The sequence below is a fragment of the Tupaia chinensis genome, unplaced genomic scaffold (assembly GCF_000334495.1).
Source record: "Tupaia chinensis unplaced genomic scaffold, TupChi_1.0 Scaffold000346_1, whole genome shotgun sequence".
In the NCBI taxonomy this organism is placed as follows: Eukaryota; Metazoa; Chordata; class Mammalia; order Scandentia; family Tupaiidae; genus Tupaia; species Tupaia belangeri.
In genome coordinates this window covers 1,613,625-1,626,681 of record NW_006159840.1, presented here as the reverse complement: position 1 = coordinate 1,626,681, position 13,057 = coordinate 1,613,625, and the positions used below count along the sequence as shown (strand labels likewise).

The 13,057-nt window shown below is 48.3% G+C and overlaps 1 protein-coding gene and 1 pseudogene across 1 annotated transcript in view; both read left to right on the top strand.

Annotated features, from left to right (window-relative positions):
- Positions 1-1,768: 1,768 nt before the first annotated feature.
- LOC102501127 (dynein light chain Tctex-type 1 pseudogene) lies at positions 1,769-2,284 on the top strand (annotated as a pseudogene).
- Positions 2,285-9,809: 7,525 nt separating this feature from the next.
- Positions 9,810-13,057, top strand: part of AGPAT4 (1-acylglycerol-3-phosphate O-acyltransferase 4) — a 122,700-nt gene continuing 119,452 nt past the window's right edge. Inside the window, exon 1 of the mRNA XM_006152250.3 lies at positions 9,810-9,967. The gene's annotated coding sequence lies outside the window, so the exon portion shown is untranslated. The remainder of the gene's footprint in view (positions 9,968-13,057) is intronic.

Genomic DNA, 13,057 nt, shown 5'->3' with positions numbered 1-13,057 from the left:
CCTGGGGGGTGGATTTCTCACTTTCTGTCTCTATGTCTCTCTCTGTCTGGCGAGCGCACGCGCCCTATAGCGAAAATCTCTCAAACAAACAAACAAAAAAAGAATTGATCTGAAAAGCCTTTTGGGTCCCTCCTGGTGGGGGGTGGCCTGCTCAGTATGGAGCCATCAGAGCAGGCACCGGCTTGGTGGGGATCGCGTGGCCTCTGGGGACCCGGAAGAAATGTGCAGAGCTGATTGGCCATTCTGCGTGAAAACATGGGCTAAGCCGCACGCCGAGCGCTTCAGGGCAGGCCTGCTCGCGGCCTCGCATGGACCAGCTGGCAGCGGGGATCCCTGTGGAGCAGAGCCTGGCCCTCTGTGCGGGCCAGGGCTGAGCTCTCCATGACCGCGAGCACGGGGAGACACGGCCTCATTCACGGTGCGCTGCCCAGGCCTCAGAGGTGGCCAGGGCGCAGACAGAGCAGGGCGGGGAGTGAGTGAGGTCGCCCAGGAGCCGCGCTCCCACATGAACAGAAGGGCCCTTAGCAGATCGGACCACCCGGCGTTGGGGCACCAGCTGAGACAGCATCCCGAGGACTCCCTTTCTCCAGGGGAGGACCAGGAAAAAGGACTGTGGAGGGGAACCTCGTCAACGCTGCCAACAGGAGAGACAGCAGGGTCAAGCTTAGTGCCCAGGTGTCTCCAGCGTCTGTGTCCCGGCGGAAGGTGCCCAACACCGTGGCGGACGTGGGCCGCTCTCCACACACCTGGTCGGGAGGGGTCGCTGGAGAGCAGTGCAGTGTCCCGAAGGCTGCAGACGTGTGAGAGCTCGGCCCTCCCTCCGTTTCTCTGCATCGAGGTGTGTTCGCTTCTCTTCCCTCTGGGTTGTGTCAATATTCACTTGTGTGTGCTTCTCCTCTGGTCAAGGTCCTGTTCAGCCAGCTGCTCCGGTCTGTCTCGTTGCCCTGGGTCCCCCAGATCTCTCAGGAAGATGGCTGGCCAGCACTCCCGTGTTCTGCAGTTTCGGCCTAGAGGAGGGTTCCTGTCCAGCTGGGGTGGCGTGGCGTGGGCAGGGCAGTTTGCATTTTCTTCCTTTGTACTCCACCCCGAGCCTTTGGTCTTCTTGGGAAAGGCTGTCCCCAAACTACAAAGCCATTGATCTCCACGGCTGGGAACCTATCCCAGACCAGTTTTCTCGAAAAGCCCTCATTCTCTCTATGGCACTTCAAAAGAATGGAAGATTGGGACCAGCAGTTAGCGTAATGGCTATGTCACTGGACTCCCACGTAGTTGACCGTGGTTTGAGTCCCGGACCCGGTGGCTTAAACTCATGCCAGGAGCGTGAGCGTGCGTGCCCAAGATCCCAAGAGGAGAATGGAGGAGAAGGGATTGCGGCGTGGCCATCCCCCCTGGGGAGTGATTTCCTGCTTTCTGTCTCTGTCTGGCGAGCGCACGCGCCCTATAGCAAAAACCTCTCCAAAAAAATAAAAAGAATGGAAGATTGATTTAATAAATTACATGACAGGTGCCGATTCGGTAACTGTTCTAAACACTTTACACCATACACAAAAAATCAACTCAATACAGGAACTTAAACAGAGAATAAAACTAAACAACAACAAAACAAAACTTAAACAACAACAAAAACTAGTGGAAAATACAAGAGACTATTCAAGCAACTGAAATCAGGAAATAAAAATATTGACAAATTTAAATTTACGTGTAAATGATAACTATCAAGACTACACATCTAAAGTCAATGACTAAAAATAGGTTTTATGGAGGGAAGATGGAAGACTCTCAGGCTGCCTAGGAGACCTCTTGTGAAATGAGCAACCTTGTAAAAGAGGCCGTGGAGAGCACCCTCGGGGGACCCTTCCAGGCACAGCAAGGTGAACCAGGGACCAGCAGCGTGGTGGGGCGGGCTCCAGGCGAGCTCACCAAGCTGGGAAAGCCTTTTAAATGCACTGTGGCCTGTGTGAGTATGCGGAACGAGGCTGGACTGCACGTGGCCAGTTCCTGCTTCTGGGATAGCACCACTGGCAGGATCTGCACCGTGCGGTGGGGGAACAAGACCATGTACTGCATCGTCAGTGCCTTCGGACTGTCCATCTGAGCCTCCCCCTGCGCCCTCCCTCCTAGTCTCACACCTCTTCCTCCCCTCACGGCCATCCTGGACTCAGTGAACACCTTTCTCATCTCCTTTAAGTGTGTTTTGTGGCACTCTCAAAATGTAGAGAAAAAAGCAGATGGTGGCACTGTTACAGAAGCGTGTGTCCCCAGTCAGATGAGGGCGTCGCTGCAGGTAGTCTGAAGCCCGAGTTGCCACTTGTCTTAACTGGGTATTTCTTTTCAAAGGTGCTAAAACTACAATCTGGACTTGCTCAGTTTGAGAGCCTCGAGGAATCTAAATGAAGATGTGCACCAGGTAGGACAAAGGAGTCAGTGTTAGGAGCGAGGAGCCCCAGGTAATACAGATGAAAGGTACCTGCATGCTGACTGAAGGCCATGAGGGGAGGGGAGAGGGATGCTCATTTTTCCCGAGGCTCTGCACCGTTTCAGGGCCTTCATGCATGCACCGTCCCGTGCTGCCATCCCATCGCAAACCCCATACACAAAACATGAATTCCGAATCTGGAGAGGATGGGGCTGCTGGACCTTGGGCAAGAATAAGGACTCTGTTGCAAGTGACAACGCTAGCTCTGTGACAGAACTGAGTCTAAGGAAGCAGGGGACTCTCCTGGCACTCGAAGATGGGCTTGAGAGACCAGCACGTTCTCGTTTTTGTTTTGCGAAGCTCACTTTTGCAAAGGCTGCAGCTGAAGAGCGCTCTGGAGGCAGCGAGAGCAGAAACCAGGCCAGTGGCATCCTTTTCCTCTGGACTGCCTCTCTTGCAATCGGTTCCAAAGCTGTTTTATGAAACTAGACATGGCTTTGGTTTGAAACCAGGATAAAATGAGTGATCATGGAGAAACGATACCTTTTGCCAACTTTGGTCTGCTGGTTGCCAAATCCAAGGCTAACTGGGGTGTGAGGAGGTAAAACTGCCTCTCTACATGTAAACTTGAAATGCAGAAAGTATAGACGCATTGTTAATCGTACTTCATAGAATGACTATGAGTTCAAGTAGAGACTCTGCTTAACTATTTTCATGCCAATAGCTTTATTTGTTTGTTTGTTTTGGGTTTTTGGGGGGCAGACTTGCCTATCAATTTGAAGTCCTACAAAATACAGTGGAAAGGATTCTGAGGTCAAAATTATTGACCACCAAGAAACACAGTCTGCTTCAGCCCTGTTTCCAGTTAGTTGTGTAACTCTGGACGAGAAACCCAGCCTCCTTGGGCTCTGATCCATGCCCTGTGAAATGAAGCACTTCAAATTAAATGAAGCACTTGGACTAAGCAAGCACTGCTCACCCGCCACACGTCTGAGTGGGGTTCTGGTCCAGCCAGTCTGGGGTGGGGCCTGAGAGTCTGCTTTATTGTTTTTTAAAATTAATTTGTTATTTTTTTAAAGTTTTTGTCATGGGGTGCATCACTCACCAGAGAGAGAAAGCGATAAAGAGAGGGAAAGGGAGAAATCAACTCCCCCCCACCCCCCCCAGGGAATGGCCAGGCCACAATCCCTTTTCCATTCTCCTCCTTGGATTTGAGCATGTGCTGCACAGAGGCCCAGCATGATTTTCAAGAGCCAGGCCCAGGCCTCAGACTGCAGTCAGCCACGTGGGAGTCCAGCACCTCCAGCACCATGCCCCCTGCTGGCCCCAAGCCTCTGCATTTTTAACAAGCTCCTGGTGACACTGATGCTGCTGGCCCACCAGTGCTCTGTCACTGTGTTGCCCACTCGAAGCTGCCACATGAAAGCATCATATCAACCATTGGTACCAATAGGCGTTTACTTTTAAAAATGAAGTTTTTAGAGTTCTTAATGTTTTATTTTTATCAAAGCAATGCATTTGAATTTTTGGACTACATAGCAGCTTAATATAGACTGTCTATAAAATACTGAATGCAATGGCAGTGAAAATCATTCAGAGTTAAATCTCTCTCAAATGTCTGTGCCTGCTTTTCACTTGGTCATGAAGAATAAGAGCGCTGGAGCTAACACGTGGTGCAGTGAGTGGTTGGGGTGCTGAACTCCTACATGGCTGACCGTGGTTCAAGTCCCAGACCTGGTGGCTTACTTTCTCCCCTTTCCTCACTCTCTCTTTGTCTCTCTCTGGTGAGCATGCATACCCTATAGCAAATTAAAATTAATGATAACAATAAATAAAAACTTAAATAATTCTATAAAAGAATATGAGTGTTAAGGTTTTTAAAATTATTTTATTTAACTTTATATACTTATTTATTTTTATTTGACCAGAGAGGGACAGAGAGAAAGAGAGAAAGCCACCAGGTCCGGGACTCAAACTGTGGTCGGCCATGTGGGGAGTCCAGCGCCCTTAAACACCATGCCACTTGCCAGCCTCATGAGTGCTAAGTTTTAACTAGCTCATCTTTTTTTTTTTTTTTCTCTTTTTTTTTTTTTTTTTTTTTTTTTTTTTTTTAAGAGAGATTTTTGGTATAGGGTGTGTGTACTTGCCGAGAGACAGAAAGAGACAGAGAGACAGAAAGTGAGAAATCACCACCGCCCCCCAGGGGAGATGACCACGCCACAATCCCGTCTTCACCATTCTCCTCTCGGGATCTTGGGTACGCATGCACATGCGTGTCTCATGAGTTTTAAGTCACTGAGTCCAGGACTATGAACTGAACCGTAGTCAACTACATGGGAGTCCAGCCACGTAACCATTATGCCATCTGCTGGGTCCCTAGCTCACCCAAAATCAGATCATGAAGCTGGTATCTTTTTAAGTTTAATTCCAATTGTTGGGTCTTAGTTGATTTGAATTCAGTTCCTTCTGAGAACTGCTCCTGTCTGTAACTTCAAGTCGTTCAGTGTCTGGATTCAAGACAGGAGTATGCATAAAATATAATATGATATTTTAATTTTGGGGGGATAATGCAGGTCTTAATCTTCACTGGTTACAAAGAAAATTTTGTATATCTTTCAATGGTAAAGTTAAACCTATTTGTATTTATAATTATTGCAATAAGACAGACTTAAAAACTCGTTGGTCATTAAAAACACATGCAACCTATTTTTAAAAAGACTTGACTGAAACATGACGGATCATCAAAAAGTTCATGGAAAATGTATATTATGAAAAAAACTCTTCACAGATTCTATATTGTTTTGTACCGAAATGAACTTGTCCTTTAATTTCATTTCCCCCTAATTTTTGAAGTCCCCTCATATACAACTATTAGGTATAAGACTATACATTTCAAATACCAAATCAACATTATTATATGCCCTTTTTCTGTCTCCTCTAAGCAGCCATAGTTCCCAGTTTAACATGCAGTGAGGTCATCATAATTGCAACTCTATTATCTCTTTATAATTTATAATTTAGGGACTCTTCAAAAGTGCATGAATAAGTCTACAGCATAGGAAGATATCTGTAACAGGGGTCACAGGCAAGCGGAAGTAAAGCAAATACTGTCGACGTGGAGGAGAATGAGCAGTTTGAAAATGCTATTAGTAATTCAACTACCCGTGATCAATAGATGATGTCCAAGTTACTATTTCAGATCAATGATATTGACCACGGAAGTACCAAAACTTAGGTTGGAAAATAAGTTTCCGAAATACAAAATTCCAGCTCTACAGAGGACTCTGAAAATAATTTTTAGGATTTAACATGTCAGATCATCATTGATTATTCTTTACTTCTGTTCTAAATTATCCTAGAACACTAAGCCTTTAGAAATCTTGGGTCGGGGGGCCCGCAGATGATGTGGTAGTTAAGGTGATAGACTCTCAGGTGGTCGGGTACGGTTCAAATCCCAGATCTGGTGACTTGAAAATCATGCCAGGCACATATGTATGTGTGCCCAAAATCCCAGGAGGAGAATGGACAAGAAGGGATTGCAGCATGGCCATCCCCCTCAGGGGTGGGGGGTGATTTCTCACTTTCTTTCTCTGTCTCTCTTTCTCATTCTAGTAAATGCATGTGTTCTATGGCAAGAAAGAAAGAAGAAAGAAAGAAAGAAAGAAAGAAAGAAAGAAAGAAAGAAAGAAAGAAAGAAAGAAAGAAAGGAAGGAAGGAAGAAGAAAGAAAGAAAGAAAGAAAGAAAGAAAGAAAGAAAGAAAGAAAGAAAGAAAGAAAGAAAGAAAAGAAAAAACCTTGAGTCTAGGCTGTCCTTACAGTCTAGTAGTTACTAGAACTGGATTTTGTATGACTGAGGTTCAAATTCTCACCCCAAAGGCTTGGAAAACATGCCAGGTCCCTGAGTGTGCCCTGAGTCCTGACAGGACGGAAAAGTGGATAAGGGATGGTGGCATGGCCCTGTGCCATTGGGGGGTGCTTTTTCTGTCTTTCTGGTGAGCACACACTCTCTGGCAACTAAAAGTAAAAAGAAACTTGGGTCATTTGTTTTTTAATCATACTCATAAAGTCATGCACCTTCACTGTAGAAAGGTTTTCAAAATCAACCAAATGTGAAGAGGCAAATAAATTAAGTCCTCGTTGCAAACAGTCAGATGACCGTTTTGCACACTGTCTTAGTTTCGCGTGGCAGCCGTCACAAACGCCACAAATCAACTGGCTTAGGACTACAACGTTCTCTCACTCACAGCTCAGAAGCCAGCAGTTCGAAATGAAGGTGTCAGCGGGCTTGGTTCCTTCTGGGGGCTCTAAGAGGTTCCCTTCCAGGCCTCTCCCCAACTTCCGGTAGGTGTCCACCACCCTCGGTGTTCCGTGGTCTCTAGACACATCTTTCCACTCTTTGGATCCTAGTCGTCGTGTGGCCTTATTTCTGTGTGCACCCCTCTGTACCCTCTCCTCTTAGAAAGGACTGCATCTAAGGTCTACCCCAATCCATCACGACTTCGTCCCAACTAATTCATCTGCAAATACTGTATTTCCACGTAAGATTGTCCTCTGGGGTTCCAGGAAGGCATGGATTTGGAAGGGACACTTAGTAAACCCCACATACTTATAGCAAGGGATTCACACTGGACATGTAATTCTGTCTCCTTTTCATTTATGCTATCATGAAAGTTTAACTTTGGAAAACCGGGTTTTCACTTTTTGGCAAGCATTCCATCACAGGACTGTCACGTCATTTCCAGAGCCAACCCAATGGGTTCCCGTCTTCACTGTTGTCAGCAGCTCTGCGAATATACATGCACTGCAGCTCCGAATTTCTGTTTACTTCCTTGCTATAGGTTCTTGTGAGCTAAATGGGTTTAACGCACAAGATTAAGGACTATGAACATTTTAAAGGCTCATAAAGTTTTTGTGTAACTGAATTCCAGAAATGGCATCATTTGACTGTTGCCAGCAAGACAGGGAAGAGCCCACAGCGTGGCATCCTTCTCACACCTCACGTTCTAGCTTTCAGGGTGTTTGACCAACGATAGGCAAAGATATGCCATCTCTTCCTTTGTACTTTATGTGAGGTTGTATCTTTTTTGTTTGCTAATGAGCTGTTTTTGTATTCTTTCTTACATAACCAGTTATGCCTGTGTCTCCTTCTAAATTTGCTTCTCTGCCCTCCCACAAGAAGGATTTACTTCTGACCATCTCAGTGTTGGAGAAGCAGCTCACCAGTTCGCTGCAAGCTATGGAACCACAGGGGCCCCCAGCCCCCTTTTTTAGCATTCTCTGGACCACCTCTGAACCTTGCCCACAAGGTTGCCTCCATTCTTAGCTTAGTTGTTTACAGGGCTCTTTCTCTTCTACTACTTTGAGCACACTGGGGCAAGGTCCACGTCCTACTCATTGTTTGTCAGCAACGAGCACAGATCATAAATATTTGTTAAATCGAATTGTTAGATTATGACCCGGAAGCATTTCCAATTCCTCGATTAAGGAAAAACACTATAAATAAGACACAGACTCTAAATAAGACTCTGGAAAAAGTGCAGAGGACGAATCCATGATGAGGCACTTCTTTAAAGTTTTGACGTTACTACCTCTTTTTTCCTACGTATTTCTCAGCTCTCTGAGAGGACTTCAAAAGTTCATGAAAAACAATGAAAGTACAAAGTTATTTTGTTGCAAAAGCTTGTCAAATACACGCATACTTTTTTTATAATATGCATTTTCTGTTAACTTTTTGAAGCCGCCCTCCTGTTTCTGAGATAATTAAGACAGCGAGCAGCATTGTCTTCCACAGGTGGACATTCGGTTCTCCCCACCCCTTTTACGATGTGTTAACTATAATGAAGATAATTATTATAATCATAATAACAGAATAAAGACACTAAGTATTAGGAGGGGACTAGAAGTTGCAATTGTCAAAATTTTAAATTCCTTATTGTTTCCATTGAAATCATTGACTGTAATTCCAATAAATACAGTAAGTATTTATGCAATGTGTAGATTTTGAAATAAATTCCCACTAAAAGTTCAATTATGGAAAACAGTCTAACTCGATTTGAAATTTGATAAGCCTTTTCAAGTTTACACCAAACCTAGAAACAAATGGCTTGTAAAATATAATTTGAAAAATTACGAGAGAGAACTCTTAAAATTGGCATTGGCTGCAAGAAACTTCTCATAAATGCCTTTTATAAGCGTTACTCTATGGTCGGATTTATTTTCACATGGATGTTAAAACAAGCCATTGTAACAAATGGGTTTCCTTCTGATCCTGCTTTCTGCCTCAGACGTCTTTTATCCTCACCCTTGCAGTCACGTCTCCCTACACAGAGGATCAGAATGCCACCCGCTGGGTTCCGACTGTTTGCTGAATTATGAATGCCCTCCCCTCCCCCACCACAACACCGGGCTCTTCCCATTCCCTTTGTTTTCCTGAAACACTGTTTTCAGCATTTGTAATACTCGGTAATCTGCAATGTGAGCAGCGCTACTTTTCTCACGGAGAGTGTAGACCTGCAACATCTATGGACCGGGAAGAATTTGGGAGTCGTAGTGGATGCTGAGCTGGCATTTGCAACAGTGGCTGTAAGAGCGAACATTTGAAGGGCATGCTCCTTAACTCCTGAGATCGAGATACTTTACTGGGAGTGGCGCACACTTGCCATTTCTGGACTTTCCACAGCGCGCCCTCTTTAAACGTAGTGAGGACACGATTCCATTATAAAGGGTCTGCCCAGCCCCTTGCTAATACCCCGCGTGCGAATGCCTGCACGTGCGTGTGTGCAGGTCGGCTCCGCGGGCATCAGCCTAGGCGCCGGCGCTTGGAGGGAGGAACGCCATCGCTCCGCACGGTCTTTCATGCCAGGTGTTAGCATCTGTGTTCGGGTGTGGAGCACGATGTCCTCGAAGGTGCTTTTGGGCTCTTCTGCGCGGAATGCAATCTCCTCCAGCACAGCGGCGGGACAGAGGGGAGGTGAGGGACGTCCGAGAGCGGGTATTTCCCCCAAGAAATCGATTGCTTTCTCGCTTTATTAAACACGAGCAGCTGGGGATAACTTCCAGGTCGCTCCGCCGGCGGGCGGGAGCTGCGCTCGGCGTCGGAGAAGCCATTCAGGCCCGGGATGCAACAGGACCTGGAAGGAGGAGAGAAAGGAGGCCCTTGGCGGGCTTTGTTTTGGATTCTGGCAGGTCCCCGAGCCCCACCGCCAGCGCGGTGGCGGTGGCGGTGGCGGTCGCGAACGAGGAGCCCTTGGAAGCGCTTCCTCACACCAGTTGGAAGGGGTGGGCAGTGACTCAGGTTACACCCGCTCCCCCTTCCCTCCCGGTAACTGCTAAATCGCAGCTCTAAAAGGAAGTGACATGGTGGGAGGGAGAGACGTCAGCTGAGGACCACTTTTTTTCCTTCCCGAAGGGTCCACCCCATGGGTGGAGTCTGCCCTTTTCTTCCCAGCGTCGCCTAGCTTCGAGCTCCCAGAACTCGTGCAGCTCGGAGCCCCGCCGGCCTCTTCCCGTTTCGGATCTCCGAGCCCATGTGCCCGGGGCTGCCAGGAGGAGGTAGGTCTGCGGTGCGGCCCGCGGGCCCCAGGCCCCGGGCGTGGCTGACGCGTGCATTCCCGGCTTCCCGGGACCTCGGCGAGGGCAGCTCGGCCCGGAGGGCGCGGGGACGCGGCGGGCACGGGAGCTGAGGCATGGTCACGGCGGTGGACGGAGCGGGGGATCGTTCCTGCCCCATCGCGCGCTTTTGTGTCATGCAACACGTCCTTCCGTCTCCGCTGTTTCTATGGCAACCACGAGCAGCCTGCCGGAACGCAGCCCGAGACCCCGACCCTCCCGCGTGGCGTCCCTCGGCTGGGCTCCCCCGGCTGCGCAGAGCCCGCGTGGCTCTCCGGCTCCCCCTGCGCGCCGCGGGGTGGTTTTTCCCTGTCGGAGGAGGGCTGGGGGAGGGCGGTTGTCCAGGAAACGGGCCTCTGTAATTACCTCTTTATTCGCTTAATTGTCAGCCTGCCAGCGTCTCCATCATATCTAGGAATTAAAAAAAAACCAGACCCAGGTACTGTGATGTTCATGTAAGGCCAAGGTGTCTGGCTTGGGAGGAAGCAGAGCAGGTACCTGGAGAGGTTGCGAGGCTGGGGTCAGCCAGCTGTGTGTGCATATGTGGGGTGGCTGGGGTCAGCCAGGTGTGTGCGTATGTGGGGGACTGGGGTCAGCCAGGTGTGTGTGCATATGTGGGGGACTGAGGTCAGCTAGGTGTGTGTGCGTGTATGTGGGGGGACTGAGGTCAGCCAGGTGTGAGCGCATGTGGGGGGCTGGGGTCAGCCAGGTGTGTGTGCGTATGTGAGGGGGGTGCAGGCGACAGGTGAGGAGGGCCCAGGTCAGGTGAGAACCTCGCCCTGGCCCCAACGGCCGCACTGCCCCTTGGAGCGGCAGGTCTGGGAGCTGGTGCAGGGAGCCAGGCCTGGTTCTGGTGCGCTCCTGGCCACCACCTGGGCCGGGCAGACCGCAGGGCAGGTGTCCACCACCCGGAGTGCCAGGCTCCTGAGTGCGCTGTTTTTGCGGAGCTGCCCAGATCCACCAAGGTGGGGTGGCTTTCTCTGTGCCCACAGCGGAGGGGCTGAGCCATCTGTGACTGTGAGTGAGGAGACTGTGTGTGCATGCAATTATGTTGTATGTCTATGTGTGTGAGGCGTGTGTGCTACGTATATGCATTTGAGGTGTATGTGGTATGCATATGAGGTGCATATATGTATGTGAGGTGTATGCATGTGTATGTATGTGAGGTGTGTGTGGTATGTGTATGCTGTGTGTTGTGTATGTATGTTAGGTGTGTGTGGTATGTGAGGTATGTGAGGGGTGTGTGATATGAGTATGTATGCGAGGTGTCTGCTATGAGTGTATGTGTGGTGTGTGGTATGTGTGTAAGGCATGTGTGGTGTGTATATGCATGCGTATGCATGTGAGCTGTGTGTAGTGTGTGTATGCATGTGTGGTGTGTGATACATGTGTATGCACGTGAGGTGTGTATGGTATGTGTATGTATGTGAGGTGTATGTGGTAAATGTTGTGTGTGGTGTGGTACGTTTATATACATGTGAGGTGTGTGTATGTATGTGTGGTGTGTGGTGCATGTGTATGCATGTGAGGTGTGTATGACATGTGCATGTATGTGTAGTGTGTGCTATGTGTGTATATATGTGTGGTGCATGTGGTACATACATGCATGTGTGATGTGTGTGGTACGTGTGTATGTATGTGTGCTTTGCTGTGTATGGTATGTGTGTATGTGCGGTGTGTGGTAAATGTGTGTATGTGTGGTGTGTGTGGTACATGTAAGTATGTGTGGTATGTGTTATGTATGTGAGATGTATGTAGCACATGTGTGTATGCATGGTATGTGGTACATGCATGCATGTGTGGTATGCGTGCATGCATGTGAGGTGTGTGGTGTATGTGTAGTGTGTGGCACGTGGTATGTGTACACATATGTGATGTGTGTAGTATGTGTGTATGTATGTGCGAGGTGTGGTACATGTGTGTATGTGTGGTGTATGTGTGTATGCATGTGCGAGGTGTGTGGTACATGTGTATGTGTAGGGGAGTGGGGTCTGGGCAGGGAGGACAGGAGTGAATCAAGAACCCTAAGTTAAAACTACGAAATCTTCTTGATGTTCTCTATGAGGAGAAAGATAATTTTCAGAAAGAAAACGTAGGAGAGAAAATGATCTCCGTGGCAATAAGCGAGGTTAAATGGACTTAGATTCAAATGACACCTCTCCGAGGAAGACGTAGGCCTGCGGGTCTGTGACCGCTCCCAGGGAAACTGGCTCCTTCAGTGCCCCGAGTGTGCTCGGTAACAGGTGGGCATCCCAGGCCACCAGGCAGCTATTATCAACGAGATCCGTAGTAATCTCATGGTCAGTTCTTAAAATTATCTGTAATTTTGGATAGAGATTTGTGAAAGTCACTTCGCCTCATGGTACCTTCCTGCTTTTGAAGCCAAAAACATGACTTAGAAACTTCAGAGAAACCCGCCATGCGGGAAGAGGAAGAGCATTTTAATGAGTTTGTTTGCCAAGATCCTTATCTAAACAAGCTGTTATCTGTGTTTTCTAACCTTCCTGTGGTGCAAGAGGTCTTACATATTTCACCTAGAAACAGAAGGGCTACCTGCGAGTGGGGTTCCGCAGCAGGGCACGAAGGAGCCGCGTGGCGGTAGAGAAGCAGAAGCGTGGAGAGTGCGGCGGTCACTCGGGAAAGCACGTGTCCGTGCACGCGCACAGAAACGGTTGGGCTGGAGGCTTCTCTCTCTCTCTCTCTCTTTTTAATAAATGTTAAAAAACAAAACAAAACAAAATACTTCATGAGCAAGACAGAGAGAGAGACAGCACACCCCAGTAAGGTCCCGGCATGGCCACCCACCTCAGCAGCCCCTGTTCTTGAGTACATGTGTGCTGGTGTCCTCAAGGAGGTCTCTGGTCACACACCCAGACCCTTCTTTCTTTCTTTCTTTCTTTTTTTTTTTTTTTTTTTTTTTGAGAGAGGTTTTTGCTATAGGGCACATATGCTTGCCAGAAAGACAGAGAGACAGAAAGTGAGAAATCACCCCCCAGGGGGGATGGCCACGCCGCAATCCCTTCTCCTCCATTC